Below are 25,904 nucleotides of genomic sequence, written 5' to 3'. Positions count from 1 at the left end.
AGTCAAGGTGTGTACACACAGTGAGATAAATCTGTAAGATTTTGACTATATAGTCAAACTCTTAAGGAAAGTTAGTGCATATCTCAAGGCAGTGCCGTAACTACGTGTGTGCGAAGGGGGCTTCGCACACAGCGCAGTTAGGCTGTAGGCGCACCATCCGCTCCACACTAATTTCTCCTCACCAGCTACAGCACTGCCCGCTGTAGTGTAATGTAATATTAGTAGCGCTGTGCCCGGCACCAGCGTTGCTAATATACATTACATTAGTCACAGCAGGCAGCGGCGCAGCTCTCTCCCCACACTCAGTCCCCCTCTGCTCAGTCCGCCCCCCTCCTCCTGCTCTAGCACTGTGCAAACACTGCCGGGTGCTGGAGATGACTCATCTCATAGACGGCTGCTGCTGGCTTCACAGGAGTGAAGTCTCTTTCCTCCTCTCCGTATCTCGTGCAGAGTCTTATCATGTAGGTATTATTTACTGTCCATTATGTGTTTATTACTGTTTCGGGCAGTAAACTAAATAACATTAACCACACAAGGCCAGTCTATCTTACTCATCCTGGAATGTGTCTCAGTGATTTTTAAAACAAATCACGGTGTACAATACAGTGGAAAGATTTGTAAAACAAAACCCAAAACACTCCAAAAACTGCACATACATTAATCTAATGTGTTTGTATGTTTGTGTGTGTGTATACACACACACATTGAGTACTGCTGTCTGTGACTATCGGATGCTGCTGGCTGTGTAATGTGACTGATGGACGCTACCGTGCTGTGTAATGTGGCCGACGGATGCTGCCGTGCTGTGTAATGTGGCCGACGGATGCTGCCGTGCTGTGTAATGTGGCCGACGAATGCTGCCGTGCTGTGTAATGTGGCCGACAGATGCTGCCGTGCTGTGTAATGTGGCCGATGGATGCTGCCGTGCTGTGTTATGTGGCCGACGGACGCTGCCGTGCTGTATAATGTGGCCGATGGATGCTACCGTGCTGTGTAATGTGGCCGACAGATGCTGTGCAATGAGGCCGATGGATGCTACCGCGCTGTATAATGTGGCCGATGAACGCTACTGTACTGTATAATGTGGCGACGGACACTGCCATGCTGTGTAATGTGGCAGACGGACGTTACAGTGCTGTGCAATGAAATTGACCGAAGCTATCGCACTGTGTATTGCCCCTAATGGACGCCACCACTCTGCGTAACGTGACTAATGGAAACTACCATGCTGCGTAACGTGACTAATGTACTCTACCATGTGGTGTAATGTGACTAATGGGTGCTACCATGCAGAGTGATGTGAGTAACAGATGCTACTGTGCAGTGTAGTGTGAGTAACGTAACTAACATGGGGGGGGGCGCGGATGCTGTTTCTTGCACACAGCGCTAAAATGTCTAGTTACGGCACTGTCTCAAGGTGTTAGGCAGCTTGCAATCCCAATTTAATCCCGATGCGCACTCCCGCGGGGTCGGTATCACAAGGCTAGATAGACTGTGCAGTCAAGTCAATCTTGACTATCTAGTGTACTATCTGGTACAAAGTATAGTAAAAATTGGCACTTAGTCCAAATCATACATAGACAAAACCAAAAGTATAGATAGTCAAAATCTGTACAATCTGTGCTATCTGGGCTCTAGCGGAGTTCAAGAGAAATCGCATAGTCAAAATCAGGCATAGGTGGTCATTCCGAGTTGATCGCTAGCTGCTTTCATTCGCAGCGCAGCGATCAGGTAGAAAAAATGGCAGTTCTGCGCATTCGTATGCGGCGCAATGCGCATGCGCGTCTTACTTTTACAACGAACTATGTCGTTTCACACAAGGCCTAGCGAAGCTTTTCATTCGCACTGCTGACCGCAAAGTGATTGACAGGAAGTGGGTGTTTCTGGGTGTCAACTGACCGTTTTCAGGGAGTGTGCGGAAAAACGCAAGCATGCCAGATAAAAACGCAGGCGTGGCTTGTGAAACAGAGGCGTGGCTGGTCGAGCATAGGGCATGTTAGTGACGTCAAAACAGGAACTAAATAGTCTGCAGCGATCGCAAGGTAGGAGTAAGTCTTGAGCTACTCTGAAACTGCACAAAATTATTTTGTAGCAGCTCTGCGATCCTTTCGTTCACACTTCTGCTAAGCTAAGATACACTCCCAGAGGGCGGCGGCTTGGCATTTGCACAGCTGCTAAAAGCAGCTAACCAGCGATCAACTCGGAATGAGGGCCATAGCCAGGGTCTCACCGTGTGTATGCACCGTCAGGGAGATTATTACTGTTTCAAGGAGTCTACTGCAGAATGCAGGATATACAGTATATATAGGTTGTTACCAGTGATGTGCCCAGAGCCTCCTGAACTATTTATCTCACCGCACGTCCCTGGTTGTTACCCAGGGACCCCAAAAAACACTTTATCTGGCCTGGCGGGACTCGGTTTCACTCGGAATCCCTGTATAAGGGCTGAATATTTCTTAACATGCGTCTACAGTGTGCGTGCATGTTCATGCACCATTTACTTTGTTTCATTTCTCACTTTCTTGTGTACTGTGTGTTACTTCTTGTCTGTGCCGAACTTCCTTTTATACGTGACTGCGGTTTGTACCTTTGTATTGCATGTCATATATTCAGCTTTCTATATATAGAAGTTACTTGTATGGTTGAAGCTAGATCCAAGTGGGCTGAAGGACCTTTTCAGTCAGGGGGAGGAGTCAGGACACAAGGGGGAGGCACTTCGATATAGAATCAACCATAGCACAAACGAGACTCTGGACCAGAGATCCGGATACAGGGGTCCAACCAGGTCCAACCTCAGCGCTGCCAGTCAGTCAGAAAGGGGAACACTTAATGCGTTTCAGGCATTAATGCCCTTCATCAGAAGTGTCCATAAAGTCCCCAAAGCGTCCTTTTATACCCTAAACATTTGTGCACCTCACATACACAGCCGCCGCTAATCGGCGTTCAGTGTCCGCTGCGCATGCGCAATGAAACCGGAACCGGAAGTTATGCGTTCCATCTCCCGGATGTTTCCTCAGAATGCAGGAAGTTCATTAGAAGTCACAATCTTGCGTTCCACAAGCGTCTCAAACTCCAGGAAATGTCCATTAATAGCGTGCCAAACAGGTAAAGTCCATATTCGAGTAGGTTAAAAAGCAATAAAAAAACATATAGATAAAAAAGGATTAAGAACTGATAATCACAAAAACTATAAAATAAGATTTTACTTACCGATAAATCTATTTCTCGTAGTCCGTAGTGGATGCTGGGGACTCCGTCAGGACCATGGGGAACAGCGGCTCCGCAGGAGACAGGGCACAAAAGCAAGCTTTTAGGATCACATGGTGTGTACTGGCTCCTCCCCCTATGACCCTCCTCCAAGCCTCAGTTAGGTACTGTGCCCGGACGAGCGTACACAATAAGGAAGGATCTTGAATCCCGGGTAAGACTCATACCAGCCACACCAATCACACCGTACAACTTGTGATCTGAACCCAGTTAACAGTATGATAACAATGAAGTAGCCTCTAAAAAAGATGGCTCACAACAATAATAACCCGATTTTTGTAACAATAACTATGTACAAGTAATGCAGACAATCCGCACTTGGGATGGGCGCCCAGCATCCACTACGGACTACGAGAAATAGATTTATCGGTAAGTAAAATCTTATTTTCTCTAACGTCCTAGTGGATGCTGGGGACTCCGTCAGGACCATGGGGATTATACCAAAGCTCCCAAACGGGCGGGAGAGTGCGGATGACTCTGCAGCACCGAATGAGAGAACTCCAGGTCCTCCTCAGCCAGGGTATCAAATTTGTAGAATTTTACAAACGTGTTCCCCCCTGACCACGTAACTGCTCGGCAAAATTTTAAAGCCGAGACCCCCTCGGGCATCCGCCCAAGATGAGCCCACCTTCCTTGTGGAATGGGCACTTACAGATTTTGGCTGTGGCAGGCCTGCCACAGAATGTGCAAGCTGAATTGTACTACAAATCCAACAAGCAATAGTCTGCTTAGAAGCAGGAGCACCCAGCTTTTTGGGTGCATACAATATAAACAGCAAGTCAGAATTTCTGACTCCAGCCGTCCTGGAAATATATATATATATATATATATCTATATATTTTTAGGGCCCCGACAACGTCTAGCAACTTGGAGTCCTCCAAGTCCCTAGTAGCCGCAGGCACCACAATATGTTGTTTCAGGTGAAACGCTGACACCACCTTAGGAAGAAACTGGGGACGAGTCCGCAGTTCTGCCTTGTCCGACTGGAAAAACAAATATGGGCTTTTTTAAGACAAAGCCCCCAATTCTGACAATCGTCTGGCCGAGGCCAGGGCCACAACATGGTCACTTTCCATGTGAGATATTTCAAATTCACAGATTTGAGCGGTTCAAACCAATATGATTTTAGGAATCCCAACACTACGTTGAGATCCCACGGTGCCACTGGAGGCACACAAGGGGCTGTATATGCAATACTCCCTTGACAAACGTCTGGACTTCAGGAATTGAAGCCAATTTTTTCTGGAAGAAAATCTACAGGGCCGAAACTTGAACCTTAATGGACCCTAATTTGAGGCTCATAGACACTCCTGTTTTCAGGAAGTGCAGAAATCGACCTAGTCGAAATTTTTTCGTGGGGCCTTCCTGGCCTCACCCACGCAATATATTTTCACCACATGTGGTGATAACGTTGTACGGTCACCTCCTTCTTGGCTTTGACCAGGGTAGGTATGACTTCTTCCGGAATGCCTTTTCCCTTAGGATCCGGCGTTCAACCGCCATGCCGTCAAACGCAGTCGCGGTAAGTCTTGGAACAGACAAGGTCCCTGCTGGAGCAGGTCCTTTCTTAGAGGCAGATGCCACGGTTCCTCTTGGAACAGACATGGTTCTTGCTGAAAGCAAATCCCATCTTAGCTCCCGAGGCCATTAGTCCTCTGTGAGCATCTCTTGAAGTTCCGGGTACCAAGTCCCTCTTGGCCAATCCGGAGCCACGAGTATAGTTCTTACTCCTCTACGTCTTATAATTCTCAATACCTTGGTTATGAGAAACAGAGGAGGGAACACATACACCGACTGTTACACCCACGGTGTTACCAGGACGTCCACAGCTATCGCCTGAGGTCTCGTGACCTGGCGCAATACCTGTCACGTTTTTTGTTCGGGCGGGACGCCATCATGTCCACCTTTGGTCTTTCCCAACGGTTCACAATCATGCGGAAAACTTCCCGATGAAGTTCCCACTCTCCCGGGTGGAGGTCGTGCCTGCTGAGGAAGTCTGCTTCCCAGTCATCCACTCCCGGAATGAACACTGCTGACAGTGCTAACACATGATTTTCCGCCTAGCGAAAAATCCTTGCAGTTTTGACCACTGCCCTCCTGCTTCTTGTGCTGCCCTTTCTGTTTACGTGGGCGACTGCCGTGATGTTATCCCACTGGATCAATACCGGCTGACCTTGAAGCAGAGGCCTTGCTAAACTTAGAGCATTATAAATTTGCTCTTAGCTCCAGTATATTTATGTGGAGAGAATTCTCCAGACTTGATCACACTCCCTGGAAATTTTTTCCCTGTGTGACTGCTCCCCAGCCTCTCAGGCTGGCCTCCGTGGTTACCAGCATCCAATCCTGAATGCCGAATCTGCGGCCCTCTAGAAGATGAGCACTCTGTAATCACCACAGGAGAGACACCCTTGTCCTTGGATATAGGGTTATCCGCTGATGCATCTGAAGATGCGATCCGGACCATTTGTCCAGCAGATCCCACTGAAGAGTTCTTGTGTGAAATCTGCCGAATGGAAGCGCTTCGTAATAAGCCACCATTTTTACCAGGACTCTTGTGCAATGATGCACTGACACTTTTCCTGGTTTTAGGAGGATCCCGATTAGCTCGGATAACTCCCTGGCTTTCTCCTCTGGGAGAAACACCTTTTCCTGGACTGTGTCCAGAATCATCCCTAGGACCAGCAGACGTGTCGTCGGAACAACTGCGGTTATGGAATATTTAGAATCCACCCGTGCTGTCGTAGAACTACTTGAGATAGTGCTACTCCGACCTCCAACTGTTCTCTGGACCTTGTTCTTATCAGGAGGTCGTCCATTCTCTTTGACGACGAATCCTCATTTCGGTCATTACCTTGGTAAGGACCCGGGGTGCCTTGGACAATCCAACGGCATCGTCTGAAACTGATAGTGACAGTTCTGTACCACGAACCTGAGGTACCCTTGGTGAGAAAAGCAAATTTTTGGGACATGGAGGTAAGCATCCCTGATGTCCCGGGACACTATATAGTCCCCTTGTTTGCTATCACTGCTCTGAGTGACTCCATCTGAATTTGAACCTTTGTAAGTGTTCAAAAAAAATTTTTGATTTAGAATCGGTCTCACCTAGCCTTCTGGCTTCAGTACCACCATATAGTGTGGAACAATACCCCTTTCCTTGTTGTAGGAGGGGTATTTTTATTATCACCTGCTGGGAATACAGCTTGTGAATTATTTTCAATACTGCCTCCCTGTCGGAGGGAGACATTGGTACAGCAGACTACAGGAACCTGCGAGGGGGGAAACGCCTCGACATTCCAATCTGTACCCCTTGGATACTACTTGTAGGATCCAGGGGTCCTGTACGGTCCCAGCGTCATGCTGAGAACTTAGTAGAAGCGGCGAAGGGCTTCTATTCCTGGGAATGGGCTGCCTGCTGCAGTCTTCTTCCCTTTTCTCTATCCCTGGGCAGATATGACTCTTATAGGGACGAAAAGACTGAGGCTGAAAAGACGGTGTCTTTTTCTGCAGAGATGTGACTTAGGGTAAATAACGGTGGATTTTCCAGCAGTTGCCGTGGCCACCAGGTCCCATGGACCGACCCCAAATAACTCCTCCCCTTTATACGGCAATACATCTTTGTGCCGTTTGGAATCTGCATCACCTGACCACTGTCGTGGCCATAAACATCTTCTTGCAGATATGGACATCGCATTTACTCTTGATGCCAGAGTGCAATATCCCTCTGCGCATCTCGCATATATAGAAATGCATCCTTTAAATGCTCTATAGTCAATAAAATACTGTCCCTGTCAAGGGTATCAATATTTTTAGTCAGGGAATCCGACCAAGCCACCTCAGGTCTGCACATCCAGGCTGAGGCGATCGCTGGTCACAGTATAACACCAGCATGTGTGTGTATACATTTTAGGATATTTTTCAGCCTCCTATTAGCTGGCTCCTTAAGTACGGTCCTATCTGTAGATGGTACCGCCACTTGTTCTGATAAGCGTGTGAGCGCCTTATCCACCCTGAGGGGTGTTTCTCAACGCGCCTTAACTTCTGGCGGGAAAAGGTATACCGCCAATAATTTTCTATCGGGGGAAACCCACGCATCATCACACACTTCATATAATTTATCTGATTCAGGAAAAACTACAGGTAGTTTTTTCACCTCACACATAATACCCTTTTTTGTGGTACTTGGAGTATCAGAAATATGTAACACCTCCTTCATTGCCCTTAACGTGTGGCCCTAAAGGAAAATACGTTTGTTTCTTCACCGTCGACACTGAAATCAGTGTCCTTGTCTGGGTCTGTGTCGACCGACTGAGGTAAATGGGCATTTTACAGCCCCTGACGGTGTTTGAGACGCCTGGACAGATACTAATTTGTTCGCCGGCCCTCTCATGTCGTCAACCGGCTTACAGCGTGTTGACATTATCACGTAATTCCATAAATAAGCCATCCATTCCGGTGTCGACTCCCTAGAGAGTGACATCACCATTACAGGCAATTTGCTCCGCCTCCTCACCAACATTTACCTCATACATGTCGACACACACGTACCGACATACAGCACACACATAGGGAATGCTCTGATAGAGGACAGGACCCACTAGCCCTTTGGGGAGACAGAGGGAGAGTTTGCCAGCACACACCAAAACGCTATAATTATCCAGGGACAACCTTTATATAAGTGTTCCTCCCTTATAGCATTTTAATATATGTACATATCGCCAAATCAGTGCCCCCCCTCTCTGTTTTAACCCTGTTTCTGTAGTGCAGTGCAGGGGAGAGCCTGGGAGCCTTCCCACCAGCATTTCTGTGAGGGAAAATGGCGCTGTGTGCTGAGGAGAATAGGCCCCGCCCCCTTTTCGGCGGGCTTCTTCTCCGGAGTTTTTGATATCTGGCAGGGGTTAAATACATCCATATAGCCTCAAGGGCTATATGTGATGTATTTTTCGCCATACAGGTATTATACATTGCTGCCCAGGGCGCCCCCCCCCCAGCGCCCTGCACCCTCCGTGACTGCTGTGAGAAGTGTGCTGACAACAATGGCGCACAGCTGCAGTGCTGTGCGCTACCTGATGAAGACTGAAAGTCTTCTGCCACCTGGTTCCGGACCTCTTCATCTTCAGCATCTGCAAGGGGGGTCGGCGGCGCGGCTCCGGGACGAACCCCAGGGCGAGCCCTGTGTTCCGACTCCCTCTGGAGCTAATGGTGTCCAGTAGCCTAAGAATCCAATCCATCCTGCACGCAGGTGAGTTGAAAATCTCTCCCCTAAGTCCCTCGATGCAGTGAGCCTGTTGCCAGCAGGACTCACTGAAAATAAAGAACCTAAAAACTTTTTCTAAGTAACTCTTTAAGAGAGCCACCTAGATTGCACCCTACTCGGACGGGCACAAAAACCTAACTGAGGCTTGGAGGAGGGTCATAGGGGGAGGAGCCAGTACACACCATGTGATCCTAAAAGCTTGCTTTTGTGCCCTGTCTCCTGCGGAGCCGCTGTTCCCCATGGTCCTGACGGAGTCCCCAGCATCCACTAGGACGTTAGAGAAAGTGTATTTAGTGACAAAAGTGCTCATGTGCAAAGAAAGTGCCGCTGGACTATAACTCTCCGACAAGGAAACATTTAAGTTTAAAATCCGCGTTTGGGTTCCTGATCGATGGATCCACTTCAGTTCCATCTCTGAGAGTTTTTTCTCCATATCACGATTGCTCCAAGTGGGTAGAATTTGTTGTATACCTATAAAATTTATAATATAGCATTCTAGAAGCGTGTTTTTTTTTTAATATGAGATGACACAGTATGTGTCTCTAACCCTTTACCTATATTATACATATGTTCAGCTAGTCTAACATGCAAGCATCTTATGTTTTTCCCCACATAGAATAGCCCACATGTACATTCAAGAATGTAAATAACATTCTCTGAATGACATGTATTGAATTCTCTAATTTGGTAGTTCTGTCCAGCAACACTAAACTCTGTTGCCTTTCATTGTTTATACCTTGCTGCTTTACACATTATTAGAGATGAGCGGGTTCAGTTTTCAGAGAACCGAACTTTGCCTTCCTAGTCCAGATCCGAGCCTGGCTCGGGTTTTCCCGCCTGACTCGGAAACCTGAACACGGTAAAACGTCATCATCCCGCTGTCGGATTCTCGCGGGATTTGGATTCCATATAAGGAGCCGAGCGTTGCGGCCATTTTCACTCCAGTCTCGGAGAGTGTATAGAGAGGACGTGTCCTCAGTGTGTTCAGTGTCTGTGTGGAGGCAGGAAAGTGGGGTGGCAAGTTTTTTGCTGCTCAGTCCAGTCCAGTGTAGTCACTCAGTGTATTGTGCTGCATCAGTCCAGGCAGTCACAGTGTTGGTGTTCTCTGCTGCCATATATCCAGTGTAGCTGTATAAGTGGTGCTGTGTTGTGCAGACCAGTCCAGTGTAGTCAGTGTATTGTGCTGCATCAGTCCAGGCAGTCACAGTGTTGGTGTTCTCTGCTGCCATATATCCAGTGTAGCTGTATAAGTGGTGCTATGTTGTGCAGACCAGTCCAGTGTAGTCAGTGTAGTATTGTGCTGCATCAGTCCAGGCAGGGCCGAAACTAGGGTTGCTCTCACCCGGGGCAAGATAGTAAATTTGCGCCCCCCCGCAAAGTAAAAAAAAAAAAGTATAATTAAAATACAATTATATATATATATATATATATATATATATTATATATAATCCCACACGTTACACCACAGAGGAGCCTCTGCCACACTACAGCCGCTTATGCACGTTACACCACAGAGGAGCTGCGTATACACATTAGATAGATTATATAGGGGGCACACTATCACACATATGGTGCAGGTCCCAGGGAAACTCTGACACCCACACACAGACCAGGGGCACCCTGACACAAAAACAGATTGTATATGACCACATTGACACACACACGGTATAGGGACCAGATGTACACTGACACACACACAAAATATATAGGGACCAGATGTACACACACACACACACACACACACACACACACTGTATAGGGACAAGATGCACACTGACACACTGTATAGGGACAAGATGCACACTGACGCACACACAACACACACACACACACACACACACACACACTGTATAGGGACCAGACGCACACTGACACACACTGTATAGGGACAAGATGTACACTGACACACACAAAATGTGTAGGGACCAGATACACACTGACACAACACACACACACACACACACACTGTATAGGGATCAGACGCACACTAACACACACACACTGTATAGGGACCACAGGAACACTGACACACACACACACACACACACACACACACACACACACACACACACACACACACACACACTGTATAGGGACCAGAGGAACAATGACACACACACAAACACATGCACATTGTAGAGGGGGAGCTGTCTGCCAGGTAGAGAAACATACCTCATAATAAATCTCTCTCTGTCACAGCTGCCCCTCGTTCACAGTCCACGCTGCTGCGTTGTGTGCCTCCCCCTGTTCCCAGGCATGGGGGAGGGCTGTGGGCTCAGGGCTGCTGGAGACATGCTGTCTCCGTGAAAGCTCCCCTGTCAGAGGAGCCTGCATAGTCCAGTGCGGAATGCTGCAGCGTCAGTGACAGTGACTCATTCACTGTGGCTGACTGACTGCAGCCAGTGTGCTCTCATCAGTCCCAGGCTCGGCTCTGCTCAACCGCGCCGGCCAGACTACTGTCTCCGTCCTCTCTCCCTCACCTCCGCGGCAACCAGAGATTTTGGCTGCAGAAACAGCCTCCCTGGCGCCCCCACATTCCAGCGCCCGGGGAGCGTGACCCCCTAGCCCCCCCTTAGTTACGGCCCTGAGTCCAGGCAGTCACAGTGTTGGTGTTCTCTGCTGCCATATATCCAGTGTAGCTGTAAAGTGGGGCTGTGTTGTGCAGACCAGTCCAGTGTAGTCAGTATATTGTGCTGTATCAGTCCAGGCAGTCACAGTGTTGGTGTTCTCTGCTGCCATATATCCAGTGTAGCTGTATAAGTGGGGCTGTGTTGTGCAGACTAGTCCAGTGTAGTCAGTGTATCATACCTCCCAACTGTCCCGATTTTCGCGGGACAGTCCCGTTTTTTGGGGACTGTCCCGCTGTCCCACCCGCGGGTCGCAGTGTCCCGCGGTGGGGGGGGACAGTTGGGAGGCTCTGTCTCTCGCTGCCCTGCTTAGCAGAGCAGCGGTGAATAGACGCTGTGCCCATGCGCACAGCGTCTATTCAGTGCAGACAGGGGGAGAGGGGGCATGCCAGCGGCTCACGGAGCGCTGGGCATGCCCCCTCAGTGACTAAATCGGGGAGCGTGGCTCGCGATCGCGGGTCCACCTGCGAATCCACGCCCCTTTTCCATAGGCCACGCCCCCTTTTCACCGCGCGTGTGTCCCTCTTTAAAGCAGCACAAAGTTGGGAGGTATGAGTGTATTGTGCTGCATCAGTCCAGGCAGTCACAGTGTTGGTGTTCTCTGCTGCCATATATCCAGTGTAGCTGTATAAGTGGTGCTGTGTTGGGCTGTCCAGTCCAGTGTAGTCAGTGTATTGTGCTGCATCAGTCCAGGCAGTCACAGTGTTGGTGTTCTCTGCTGCCATATATCCAGTGTAGCTGTATAAAGTGGTGCTGTGTTGTGCAGATCAGTGGTAGTGTCCTGTGTCATCAGTAATTCCAGTGATGATATACGCTGCTGCTATATGTCCACTGCTGCAGTATAACAATTATAACAACCTGTTGGGCTGCATCAGACCATTGGTAGTGTCCTGTGTCATCAGTAATTCCAGTGACGATATACGCTGCTGGTATATGTCCACTGCTGCAGTATAATAATAATTATAACAACAACCTGTTGTGCTGCATCAGACCAGTGGTAGTGTCCTGTCTCATCAGTCATTCCAGTGCCGCATATTGTCTCATATAACTCCCAAAAAATAATGGAGAATAAAAATTTTGAGTATAAAATAGGGAAAGATCAAGAAGAACCACTTCCTCCTAGTGCTGAAGCTGCTGCCAAAAGTCATGACATAGACGATGAAATGCCATCAACGTCGTCTGCCAAGGCCGATGCCCAATTTCATAGTAGAGGGCATGTAAAATCCAAAAAGCCAAAGTTCAGTAAAAAGAACCAAAAAAATAAATTTAAATCGTCTTAGGAGAAACGTAAACTTGCCAATATGCCATTTACCACACGGAGTGGCAAGGAACGGCTGAGGCCCTGGCCTATGTTCATGACTAGTGGTTCAGTTTCACTTGACGATGGAAGCCCTCATAACTGAGGCCTTGACACTTTTGTTGGTGTTAGACTTGCATCCGGTATCCACCATTAGTGCAGTGGGATTTAGACAATTGATGGAGGTATTGTGTCCCCGGTACCAAATTCCATCTAGATTCCACTTCACTAGGCAGGCCATAGCGAGATTTTCAATTTGGAAGGAAGGAGAAAAAGACAAAAAAAACTTTTTGGGGAGCACTCTTTTGTTATGTTAGAAATAATGTGTATAGTGAGAAATGTTAAAACATAACCTTTAATCAATCCTTGAATAAAAAAACCTTGTTGGTCAAAAAAATTGAGACTCGTGTCTGGTGTTATCTGTGTGTAAAAAAATCTTATTTGACCTTTTTAACAAATGAGGTATAAGATAAATGGATAGGTGAAAATATCAAAAAGGTAGTAGAGGATACCAAATGGTTTCTTAAGGTCCCGGGTATCCAAGAAATCACTGTGCATGCCTAAATTATGGATATCATTGATAGGAGATATAAGCAGAACTACTAAGGTTTGTAAAAATGGAACTCAGGATGGATATAGTAAATGGAGCGGAAAGAGTAATTTGACTTCCCTTTGTTGTGGGGGGGGGGGGGAAGGAGGGGGAGAAAAAGGGGGAGGGGGTTTGGGTATTGGACGGAGGGTGGGGGCCCACTGCACCTGGTATTCTCAGGAAGTTACCCATCCTGATACTGACCAGGCCATGCCTGCTTAGCTTCCGAGAACGGACAAGATCGGGCGTATTCAGGGTAGTATGGCAGTGGGCCAAAGAAGGAGGAAAAGAGAGGAAAATAAAAATAAAAAGGGGGAAAAAAAGAAAAGGAAAAGAGGAAACCACCACTAGTTCTGTACTCTAATAGGTCGGTGCCATAATAGTCTGAAATAATTTTTCCAAATAAGAGAGTGTGTGGAATTTATACTGAGTTAGGGGCAGCTCTTTTCCTTAAAATGGCCCACTGCACCTGGTATTCTCAGGAGGTTTCCCTTCCTAATACTGACCAGGCCATATCTGCTTAGCTTCCGAGATCGGACAAGATCGGGCGTATTCAGGGTAGTATGGCCGTGGGCCGTTATTAAAGGAGAAAGATAGGTCACACTCTGCTTATTGTACTTTGCATAGATCAAGACTGAAAATAGTCCGAAAGATATTTCCAGAGAGGAGTGTGTGGTGAGTAAATGGGATAGAAAGAGAAAGAAAAAGAGGGGAGAAAAAGAGAGAGAGAAATCATGTAATGGAGAGGTGTTAAATATGTATGTCTCAAAAATAGGAGCCCAAATAAATGCTGAATGGTAGTGTAGAAAATGCACTCTCAACAAAGTATGGGGGTAATTCCAAGTTGATCGCAGCAGGAATTTAGTTAGCAACTGGGCAAAACCATGTGCACTGCAGGGGAGGCAGATTTAACATGTGCAGAGAGAGTTAGATTTGGGTGGGGTGTGTTCAATCTGCAATCTAATTTGCAGTGTAAAAATAAAGCAGCCAGTATTTACCCTGCACAGAAACAATATAACCCACCCAAATCTAATTCTCTCTGCAAATGTTAAATCTGCCTCCCCTGCAGTGCACATGGTTTTGCCCAATTGCTAACTAAATTCCTGCTGCGATCAACTTGGAATTACCCCCTATGTTGTATGTTTTGCACACACGGTATATTAAGAGCTCAGGGCTGGCTCACAAAAAATTGCAAAACAAACAATAACAATGGAAGCACTTAAGAATGTGCACCGTTATTTGCTCCATAAATACAGGAACATAGCAAAGAAAAGCACTAAAGAATGTGCACTGCTGTTTGCTCCATGAATATAGGAACAAAAAATGATGAGTCAAAAGGTATAGGTTTAGAGTTCAAGGCTGGCTCACAAGAAACTTACTTGAACCTTATAACCTCCTGTTAGGGACTGACATAACATATGAAAATATTAAAGTTATGAGTCACAAGATATTGATTTAGAGCTCAGGGCTGGCTCCCAAAAAAATTACTTAAACCTCAGGAACTGGCATTACATATGGGAATATCTTGCAATCAAAATGCTACTGTTGGTAAAAAACATGCAGTAGAAAGATACGTTATAGTAAAGAAGCAAATAGCATGACGCTAATTGATATCCATTACGGCATGAGCGGGGAGACAGTAAGTACTTTGTACAGTCTTCCTATAGCTGTAAAGTGCTGCTGCAGGAGTAAAAATGGCACCGACCTATTAGAGTACAGAACTAGTGGTGGTTTCCTCTTTTCCTTTTCTTTTTTTCCCCCTTTTTATTTTTATTTTCCTCTCTTTTCCTCCTTCTTTGGCCCACTGCCATACTACCCTGAATACGCCCGATCTTGTCCGATCTCGGAAGCTAAGCAGGCATGGCCTGGTCAGTATCAGGACGGGTAACTTCCTGAGAATACCAAGTGCAGTGGGCCCCCACCCTCCGTCCAATACCCAAGCCCCCTCCCCCTTTTTCTCCCCCTCCTCCCCCCCCCCACACAACAAAGGGAAGTCAAATTACTCTTTCCGCTCCATTTACTATATCCATCCTGAGTTCCATTTTTACAAACCTTAGTAGTTCTGCTTATATCTCCTATCAATGATATCCATAATTTAGGCATGCACAGTGATTTCTTGGATACCCGGGACCTTAAGAAACCATTTGGTATCCTCTACTACCTTTTTGATATTTTCACCTATCCATTTATCTTATACCTCATTTGTTAAAAAGGTCAAATAAGATTTTTTTACACACAGATAACACCAGACACGAGTCTCAATTTTTTTGACCTACAAGGTTTTTTTATTCAAGGATTGATTAAAGGTTATGTTTTAACATTTCTCACTATACACATTATTTCTAACATAACAAAAGAGTGCTCCCAAAAAAGGTTTTTTTTGTCTTTTTCTCCTTCCTTCCAAATTGTAGTTCACCTACAAAATTCCTGGGAGCACCGCCAATCATTAACAGTTTAAGAATCATTTGTTAACTGTTTGTATATTGGTATATCATTATATAATTATCTCAGCATTTATAATAATTGTTCGACTAGTGCGGTTCCACATATAGGCCCTCATTCCGAGTTGTTCGCTCGTTAAAAATCTTCGCATCGCAGCGATTTTCCGCTTAATGCGCATGCACAATGTCCGCACTGCGACTGCGCCAAGTAAATTTGCTATGCACTTAGTAATTTTACTCACGGCTTTTTCATCGGTCTGGCGATCGTAATGTGATTGACAGGAAATGGGTGTTACTGGGCGGAAACTGGCCGTTTTATGGGCGTGTGGGAAAAAACGCTACCGTTTCCGGAAAAAACGCAGGAGTGGCCGGAGAAACGGAGGAGTGTCTGGGCGAACGCTGGGTGTGTTTGTGACGTCAAACCAGGAACGACAAGCACTGAACTGATCGCAGATGCCGAGTAAGTCTGAAGCTACTCAGAAACTGCTACGAGGTGTGTAATCGCAATATTGCGATTACTTCGTTCGCAATTTTAAGATGCTAAGATTCACTCCCAGTAGGCGGCGGCTTAGCGTGAGCAACTCTGCTAAAATCGCCTTGCGAGCGAACAACTCGGAATGACCTCCATAATAACTTTCTGCATAATACTTGGTACTGAGGTTCTTCCCTCAACTCTTTGGACCCAGCACAGTCACCTTGGCCTTAGTCCAGGCCAATATCAGAACTTTTTTGTTCTCCTATTATTGTTATAATTTGGGCTCCTCCCTTTAAATAATTTGCTTTGAAGAAACTTAGGCCTCTCTCTCTCGGCCCCAACAACCAGGACAAAATGAGTACCTTTAGTCTGAAGACTGAATTGAAGAATAAAAGATCAATAGATGACCTGGATAACATTTTTCCCATCAAGATTCCTGATCCCATTCCTGAGACTAACTGGGAAAATGATCTCTTTCACCTTAAGAGAACCCTCCAGAGACGCATTAGAGTTGATTGGGATTTAACCAGCCTAGAACATTACTGTAGACAAAAAATATCCCCAAGAGGTCTACGACAAAAACTCTTTCCCTCTTTTGAACTCTCCACAGAAAATCTACGAAAAGATTGGGAGCAATGTCTCCTAAAGTGTTCTCAGGACCTGATGGGTATCCTAATAAAGCATAACCATCTAATAATGGAAGAATGTACCAAAGAAATCGACAACTTGGGTCAGAAATTGGAACAATGGGAAAGAAATACTGCTTACCAAGATCTTTTTGGAAAAATGAAAAAGGATCTGGAGACCTATGAGGACACTATCATTGAAAGAAAGAAGACAAAGTTTGCAAGAGATAAGCGAGATTTCACAACTGGACATATTTTCAAATGGACCCAACAAACCCGTAGAAGGGATGTGACGAGACGGGAATATACACCATCATCCTCCGAAGTCGAACCCTCAGATACTGAGGATCACCCTGACCCTAACTCAGATCAAAGAGACCCCTTCAACCGTAGGAGGGACTCCAGCTTCCATTCAACTTCGTCTTCGGCCTCTTTTTTAGAGGAAATCGGGGGCAGAGCCCGCGGATACCCTGCAAAACAAAAACCAGGCGGGGCAGAAGGAAGAGCACAAAGACAAAGATGGCGATCACCCCAGCAGAGACGATATCCCTCCAGGAAACAGAAATAACCAATGAAAGCCTCAACAAGCTTAGAATAATTAATCTTTCTACACATGTTCTTACACAAGACCAAACTATTGTCCTTGAAAAGGGCCTCTCTTTATCACCAACCAACCATTTTGATCATTTCAAGTGGGAAATAAATCTTCGTCTTTTTGGACGCAAACTCCTACTCAAGAAACACTTTTCCAAAAAAAGACAAAGACACATCTCTGGTCAGTAATGACACATGTAATCTATCACAACAGGAACTGGATGCCTTAGCCATCTTAGAAGAACTTTCCGATGAACAGCCCTCCACATCCGCTCGCCCCATCTGTAAAAATAAGTCAACGTTCTATCCTCAAGATCATCAGTGTCCCGAAATAAAGGTATTTCTCGACCTGGTGTCACGAGATTTTGACACACTTTACCGACGTCAGAAATCACACAGAACTATTGGCAACCTTTCTAGAAATCAGAAGGAAGCTGTAAAAGAAATACAGAAATGGGATGATGTACAGATAAAAATGTCTGACAAAGGAGGAAATATAGTCATATGGCCTACCATACTATATCTTAAAGAGGCCAATAAACAACTAAAGGACACCTCCTGCTACAATACAACTTTATTTGATCCAACACAGAATTTTTCAACTCTTTACTCCCGGATCATCGACAAACATCTGCAACAAGGCACCATTACTAAAACTGAATGGGACTATTTGAATACCCCCCCATCCCAGAACACCGACACTGTACTTGTTACCCAAGGTCCACAAAAATTTGGACAATCCACCTGGACAACCCATTATATCGGGTAACGGGGGCCTTTTGGAAAAAGCCAGTTGTTTTCTTGACGTCCATTTGCGACAACATGTCCTCAGCCTACCGTCATATGTAAAGGATACAACGGATGTTCTGAAGAAAATTCAAGGTATACAGCTGGAAAACTCCCACATATTAGTGGGATTAGATGTTGAATCCCTATATACATCTATCAAACATGACCTGGGTCTAACAGCAGTGAAATACTTCTTACAAATGGGAGGCTTTGGGGATTTTCAAGAATTCCTTTTGGAACTACTCAAATTTGTCTTAAATCACAACTATTTCTTATTCAACAATCGTTTCTATATACAGAGTAGAGGCACCGCTATGGGGGCAGCTTGTGCCCCCACGTATGCAAACCTCTTTTTAGGCTGGTGGGAAAGTGAATTAGTTTTCAGTGACAACCAAGAAGAGTATACTGACCACATTGTTATCTGGATACGTTACATCGACGATATCTTCATGATCTGGGATGGCACACAAGAAAAACTGGACCAGTACATCCGTTCCCTCAATGATAACCAGATTAACATGAAGTTCACATATACCAGCAGTAAATCCAGCATTCCATTTCTTGACCTCAGGATATACCGAGATGAGACCAACACCATAGCTACAGAAATCTTCAGAAAAGCAACCTCAACCAACAGTCTGCTCCATTCAACCAGCAGTCACTTTCCACCAACCATCCGTAATATTCCCAAAGGTGAATTTCTCAGATTAAAAAGAAACTGCACAGAAGACTCCACCTTTCAGACAAAAAGCATTGAATTGGCAGCTAGACTCAAGGAGAGAGGATACAGCAACAGACTTATTAAAAAAGCTAAATCGGAAGTACAAAAAGTGGAAAGGGACTCTTTGATTTTTCCGGTTGAGAAAACTAAAGTAGACAAGAATACCCTACGCTTTATTGGGGATTTCTGCACAAATTGGAAAGATGCCAGAAAGATTTTACAAACACACTGGCATATCCTCAAAATGGATGCTGATCTCTCGGACCATATAGGCCAGAACATCAATATGAGTTGGAGAAGGTCACCTAACCTAAAAGACAAATTTGTAAAAAGTTATTTTTCATATCCACCAAAGCCAAGACCTCTCAAAGGCAGCCATCCCTGTGGCAATTGTAAACTGTGCCCCCATATCACAAACTTAACAGAAGTAACAGACAGATTCAATCAACGGATTACAATAAAGGATTTTTTCAATTGTAGGACCGAGAATGTAATTTATTGCATTACGTGCACGTGCAATCTAAGGTATGTGGGCATGACATCTCGCATGCTTAAAGTTAGGGCACTTGAACATATGAGTACAGTAAGGAACGCCAAATCCGATTCAGCTCAGTTCAAGAATCTCACAACAGTCGCCCGACATTTTTTAAGATTCTACGACAGCCGAGTAGAGGATTTGAACATTTCAGGCCTAGAACACATCAAAATGGGCCTGAGAGGAGGAGATTACAACGTGACACTTCAGAAGAAGGAATCAGAATGGATCTTCAAACTGGACACTCTCATGCCTAAAGGCTTGAACGAAAACATTAACTACAGCATTTTCCTGCATACTTAAGTGTTGAAAATCTACCTCAATTCCACAAATCTTATCCCTCCTCCTTTACTCCTCCTTCCTCCATTTTTCTCCTTACCAACCCAAACCCTCCCCCTTTTTCATTCCCACCCTCACCATTCACCCAGTTCTTCAATTCATATTCATATATTTTTTCTCACATTTCATCACACCTTTTTTCCCTCTCCTTTTTTCCCCTTTCCTTTCTCCCCCCCCCACCCAACCTCCTTCTTTCCCACCACTTTTTTTCTTTACACCACACTCACACTTCATATTCCCTTTTTACTCACATCCTCATCACATCCTAACCATACCCCCTACTGTCCTTCAGCATTTTTTCAGACACACATATCCATTGTCCCTACTTACACAACCCTCCTCATATCAGTCCGTCACACTACACGTCTTTAATTACAGTCTCTCTCCATTTTTTTTCACATCTTCCAGGCACCCTTTTTCTCCCTCCCCCCTTCATTTTTCTTTCCCCTTCACAATTCTTTCACTCCCATTTCATCTGTTCACATATCCCCTTAATTCCTTTCTCCTAATTCCTTATTTAATTTTATTTTATTTTATTTTACTTATTATTATTACTTTATTATTATTATTTTATCATTATTTTTATTATATATATTTTTTTCACATATACACACCCTAATCCTAATCCACATTCATTTCTTTCACTCAATTCATTTTTCCCCATTATTCCTTATCTGTCAGACCATTATTTTATTTCACACATACAGTTTCCCTATCCCAGACTCATATACATCCACTCCTCCCCCTCCCACCATGGCTGCAGCAGCAATCATCCCAGCTCTGACCCGTTACATTAAGCCTCCTTCCCATTTTCCTTCTGCCCAACATTTAGGATTTATCCTCACATTTTCCACCTGCTCGAGCGCATATGTGTGTACACTATCCACTATAATTAAAAAATACACATCTCTTTATATTTACATTTATATCTATTTTTCTCCATGCCAGTTTCCCCTCTTCTCCTGATCCCTATCCATTTATTCTTTCCCTTTTCCAACATGGCCGAAACAATCATTTTGTGCAAGGATCCTATTGGTCAACCCTGCCATCTATTATCTTTCTAACGACTACCATTGGTCAAACCGGTACTCATAGACTGGTCACAGGAGAGCAACAGAGAGAGGCTCTCGTGACCAAGCCTACCTAGGTGAAACGTACGTCGAGCAGCGTCCTTTGTGACGTCATCGTGGCAACGCCCAGTCCGGAAGCGGGCGGCCGCGTTCTTCACTGTCAGCGGGTGCATGCCAGTGGGATGCCTGATCAACACTGGCCGCACATAGCGCGGTCGCGGTAGTACATTTTGGATCACCCACTCCTGCCTGTATATATTCTCTCCCCCACCAACAATTTACTCCTGCAGCAGCACTTTACAGCTACAGGAAGACTGTACAAAGTACTTACTGTCTCCCCGCTCATGCCGTAATGGATATCAATTAGCGTCATGCTATTTGCTTCTTTACTATAACGTATCTTTCTACTGCATGTTTTTTACCAACAGTAGCATTTTGATTGCAAGATATTCCCATATGTAATGCCAGTTCCTAAGGTTTAAGTAATTTTTTTGGGAGCCAGCCCTGAGCTCTAAATCAATATCTTGTGACTCATAACTTTAATATTTTCATATGTTATGTCAACGTATCTTTCTACTGCATGTTTTTTACCAACAGTAGCATTTTGATTGCAAGATATTCCCATATGTAATGCCAGTTCCTAAGGTTTAAGTAATTTTTTTGGGAGCCAGCCCTGAGCTCTAAATCAATATCTTGTGACTCATAACTTTAATATTTTCATATGTTATGTCAACGTATCTTTCTACTGCATGTTTTTTACCAACAGTAGCATTTTGATTGCAAGATATTCCCATATGTAATGCCAGTTCCTAAGGTTTAAGTAATTTTTTTGGGAGCCAGCCCTGAGCTCTAAATCAATATCTTGTGACTCATCTCTTTAATATTTTCATATGTTATGTCAGTCCCTAACAGGAGGTTATAAGGTTCAAGTAAGTTTCTTGTGAGCCAGCCTTGAACTCTAAACCTATACCTTTTGACTCATCATTTTTTGTTCCTATATTCATGGAGCAAACAGCAGTGCACATTCTTTAGTGCTTTTCTTTGCTATGTTCCTGTATTTATGGAGCAAATAACGGTGCACATTCTTAAGTGCTTCCATTGTTATTGTTTGTTTTGCAATTTTTTGTGAGCCAGCCCTGAGCTCTTAATATACCGTGTGTGCAAAACATACAACATACTTTGTTGAGAGTGCATTTTCTACACTACCATTCAGCATTTATTTGGGCTCCTATTTTTGAGAGATACATATTTAACACCTCTCCATTACATGATTTCTCTCTCTCTTTTTCTCCCCTCTTTTTCTTTCTCTTTCTATCCCATTTACTCACCACACACTCCTCTCTGGAAATATCTTTCGGACTATTTTCAGTCTTGATCTATGCAAAGTACAATAAGCAGAGTGTGACCTATCTTTCTCCTTTAATAACGGCCCACGGCCATACTACCCTGAATACGCCCGATCTTGTCCGATCTCGGAAGCTAAGCAGATATGGCCTGGTCAGTATTAGGAAGGGAAACCTCCTGAGAATACCAGGTGCAGTGGGCCATTTTAAGGAAAAGAGCTGCCCCTAACTCAGTATAAATTCCACACACTCTCTTATTTGGAAAAATTATTTCAGACTATTATGGCACCGACCTATTAGAGTACAGAACTAGTGGTGGTTTCCTCTTTTCCTTTTCTTTTTTTCCCCCTTTTTATTTTTATTTTCCTCTCTTTTCCTCCTTCTTTGGCCCACTGCCATACTACCCTGAATACGCCCGATCTTGTCCCATCTCGGAAGCTAAGCAGATATGGCCTGGTCAGTATCAGGACGGGTAACTTCCTGAGAATACCAGGTGCAGTGGGCCCCCACCCTCCGTCCAATACCCAAACCCCCTCCCCCTTTTTCTCCCCCTCCTCCCCCCCCCCCCATAACAAAGGGAAGTCAAATTACTCTTTCCGCTCCATTTACTATATCTATCCTGAGTTCCATTTTTACAAACCTTAGTAGTTCTGCTTATATCTCCTATCAATGATATCCATAATTTAGGCATGCACAGTGATTTCTTGGATACCCGGGACCTTAAGAAACCATTTGGTATCCTCTACTACCTTTTTGATATTTTCACCTATCCATTTATCTTATACCTCATTTGTTAAAAAGGTCAAATAAGATTTTTTTACACACAGATAACACCAGACACGAGTCTCAATTTTTTTGACCAACAAGGTTTTTTTTTTCCAAGGATTGATTAAAGGTTATGTTTTAACATTTCTCACTATACACATTATTTCTAACATAACAAAAGAGTAACATAGTAACACATAGTAACATAGTATCTGAGGTTGAAAAAAGACAATTGTCCATCGAGTTCAACCTATTTGTGGTCTCCTATGCATGCTGATTTGACTAAAATTTCTGACTGATGCTGCTGTCAGCCGTTACATTTTATCCCTATTTATAGTAACTATAATGCATGACTATGCACCATACCCCTGGATATCCTTATCCATTAGGAATTTATCTAACCCATTCTTAAAGGTGTTGACAGATTCCGCCATTACAACTCCCTCGGGCAGGGAATTCCAAACATGTATTGTCCTTACCGTGAAAAAGCCTTTACGCCGTATTGTGCGGAATCTCCTCTCCTCTAACCTGAGCGAGTGTCCACGAGTCCTCTGTGTTGATCTAACCAAAAACAGGTCCCGTGCAAGCTCTGTGTATTGTCCCCTTATATATTTGTAGATGTTGATCATATCCCCTCTTAGTCTCCACTTTTCCAATGTAAACATGCCTAGTCTTTCAAGCTCCCAAAAAAGTTTTTTTTGTCTTTTTCTCCTTCCTTCCAAATTGTAGTTCACCTACAAAATTCCTGGGAGCACCGCCAATCATTAACAGTTTAAGAATCATTTGTTAACTGTTTGTATATTGGTATATCATTATATAATTATCTCAGCATTTATAATAATTGTTCGACTAGTGCGGTTCCACATAAAATAACTTTCTGCATAGCGAGATTTTGCCATTTAATTCCAGTGACTTGGACATATAATTACAGTGATGTTGCCAATTAATTTCAGTGATTTATAATTATTAATTACAGTGATCTTGCCACTTAATTCCAGTGATTTGGATGTATAATTCCAGTTGGAATTGTTTGTGTCGCTTGGCTTAGTCATACAGCTACCTCAGTGCACCTCTTCGACATCTTTGCATGAGGTGCTGTTTGGGGCCTAGTTTTTGAAAAGTGCCATCCTGTGTGACATTGCCGTATGAGTCCTGGGGTACTGCTGTATTAGTCCTGGAGTACTGCCGCATAAGTCCACCAATTGCAGATTTTTTTTAAAGTGACTGGAGCGTGCTGGAGATGCTGTCAGTGGACCGAACAATTGCGGCCCACTCTCGAAATTCAGCCACTGCGTGACACTACTAGATGGGCCAGGTGGTTGTGTCGCTTAGCTTAGTCATACAGCAACCTCGGTGCACCGTTTTTTTCTTCTTTGCATCATGTGCTGTTAGGGGCCTTTTTTGATATCTGCCCTCCTATCTGCCACTGCAGTTCCACGCCTAGATGGACCAATTGTTTGTGTCGCTTGGCTTAGTCATACAACTACCTCATTGCAAATTTGCAATTAATTTTCTTCTTTGCATCATGTGCTGTTTGGGGCCTCTTCTTTATATCTGCCCTCCTGTCTGCCACTGCAGTGCCACTCCTAGATGGGGCAGGTGTTTGTGTTGTCCACTTGTGTCGCTTATCTTAGTCATCCAGCCACCTCGGTGCAACTTCTAGGCCTAAAAACAATATTGTGAGGTGTGAGGTGTTCAGAATAGACTGGAAATTAGTGGAAATGATTGTTATTGACATTACAGGTACACCACCGATTTTCCGGCAACCGATGATCTGGAACCTCTTTTAATCCGGACAATTTTGATTTGTCCGGATTAAAGGGGGTTAGGGACATCCATTAATCCGGAACATTTTCTGCGCATGGGCGTAACACGCAATACGCGCAAGTGTCAGTGGGTACAGCTTCCACGGACACTGCAGGTGACACAGCAAGCATCAGTGGGGCTGTTATGGCGTCCAAGGTCACAGCAAGTACCGCACATAGGCGGAAGACACAGCGTGCACAAGTGTCAGTGAGTACAGCTTCTGAGGGCACTGCAGGTGACACAGCAAGCATCAGTGGGGGCTGTTATGGCGTCCAAGGTCACAGCAAGTACCGCACATAGGCGGAAGACACAGCGTGCACAAGTGTCAGTGAGTACAGCTTCTGAGGGCACTGCAGGTGACACAGCAAGCAACAGTGGGGCTGTTATGGCGTCCAAGGTCACAGCAAGTACCGCACATTATACTGTAGCATATATTTTACTATTTATTGCTTTAGAAATGTTCTGAAGGTGCAAAATTAGTTTCCACTGTTAATCCGGCAAAATCGATAATCCGGCACGGCACTGGAACCGAGGATGCCGGAAAATCGGTGGTGTACCTGTAATAATACCGCAGGAGCAAAATTACCCCCAAATTCTGTGATTTTAGCTGTTTTTGTGTTTTTTTCAAAAATCATCCAGATCCAAAACCAAAACCCGAAAGGGTGGTTTTGGCAAAACCAAGCCAAAACCAAAACACAAGCGGGGAATTAGAACCAAAACCAAAACACGAAAAGTGCCAGCCGCACATCTCTAGTAAGTACTGATGAGGGCAGTTCTGATTACACACAACAGAATGGGGTAAATGCTTATTAGTACTGAATGATTGTCATGGCAGTAGGGGTTTGCCGGTCAGGTTGGGGCCCACTGACTAGCTGTATGTGCTGAAGTGTGAGTGAAGCTGGATGACCTAGTAATGCTATGCCTCTTGCAGGTCACTAATACTAGCAGTGAACAGATGCTGCAGAATGATAGCCTGGACTTGTTCTCACTATCTAGATAGGCAAAGTGATTCTTATCTGCCATCCGATCAAACTTTATGTTTTTTTAAATTTGTTTTGCTATTTGTAGGATATCTTGGAGCAGACTGTAGAACTGGCAATGTACAGTCAGTAGTTCCTGGTTCAAATAGGGCCATCCAGGTGGCGTGAGACACTGATCAAACACAAGAGGATGAGGTAAGTACTGAAGGGGGAAGTAAAAGTAACTTACTATAGTGTTCCCATATTTCATTCCTCCTGCAGGCAACACACACACACACACACACACACACACACACACACACACACACACACACACACACACACAAGCTGATCACAGTGGAAAGATAAAAAGTTAAAAAAAACAAAAAACATACCTGTCCAGGGAG

General features: G+C 44.7%; 4 pseudogenes; 2 read left to right on the top strand and 2 right to left on the bottom strand.

Annotated features, from left to right (window-relative positions):
* Positions 1–13,189: 13,189 nt before the first annotated feature.
* On the bottom strand, positions 13,190–13,307 carry LOC135051592 (5S ribosomal RNA; annotated as a pseudogene).
* A 184-nt stretch (positions 13,308–13,491) lies between these two features.
* On the bottom strand, positions 13,492–13,609 carry LOC135051587 (5S ribosomal RNA; annotated as a pseudogene).
* Positions 13,610–14,833: 1,224 nt separating this feature from the next.
* LOC135052017 (5S ribosomal RNA) lies at positions 14,834–14,951 on the top strand (annotated as a pseudogene).
* A 7,101-nt stretch (positions 14,952–22,052) lies between these two features.
* Positions 22,053–22,170, top strand: LOC135051586 (5S ribosomal RNA; annotated as a pseudogene).
* The last annotated feature ends 3,734 nt before the right edge of the window (positions 22,171–25,904 follow it).

The sequence above is a fragment of the Pseudophryne corroboree genome, chromosome 2 (genome assembly GCF_028390025.1).
Source record: "Pseudophryne corroboree isolate aPseCor3 chromosome 2, aPseCor3.hap2, whole genome shotgun sequence".
NCBI lineage: Eukaryota > Metazoa > Chordata > Amphibia > Anura > Myobatrachidae > Pseudophryne > Pseudophryne corroboree.
Note: the sequence above shows the minus strand (reverse complement) of the source record. Positions and strands in the feature narration are given on the sequence as shown.